The sequence below is a fragment of the Merops nubicus genome, unplaced genomic scaffold (genome assembly GCF_000691845.1).
Source record: "Merops nubicus isolate BGI_N331 unplaced genomic scaffold, ASM69184v1 scaffold16811, whole genome shotgun sequence".
NCBI lineage: Eukaryota > Metazoa > Chordata > Aves > Coraciiformes > Meropidae > Merops > Merops nubicus.
Genome location: NW_008586462.1, coordinates 1 through 325, shown reverse-complemented (window position 1 = coordinate 325; position 325 = coordinate 1).

Here is a 325-nt window from a genome sequence, read left to right as displayed (position 1 = left end):
GTCCCTGCTCCCTGCAGGGGGTTGGACTGGGTGACCTGGAAAGGTCCCTCCCCACCCAAAGCAGTGTATGATTTTATGAGTACTTCAGCCGGGTCGGACTTTGTGACCCTACCTTGGGATGGAAGTCAAAGCACATCCCAGCTGCCTGTTGAGATATCAGAACTTCACTTTTCCTTTCTATTTTGCCTGGTATTGTTTTCTTCTCACTTGCCTTTCGCTTTATTGTCATCAGATCTGTGCAAAGATCAAAGAGTTTTTGTCAGACTGCTTGGTGACAGTGCTGGGAGTCTCTCCCCCTTCCTTGGAGTGCTCAGCAGGTCTTAAA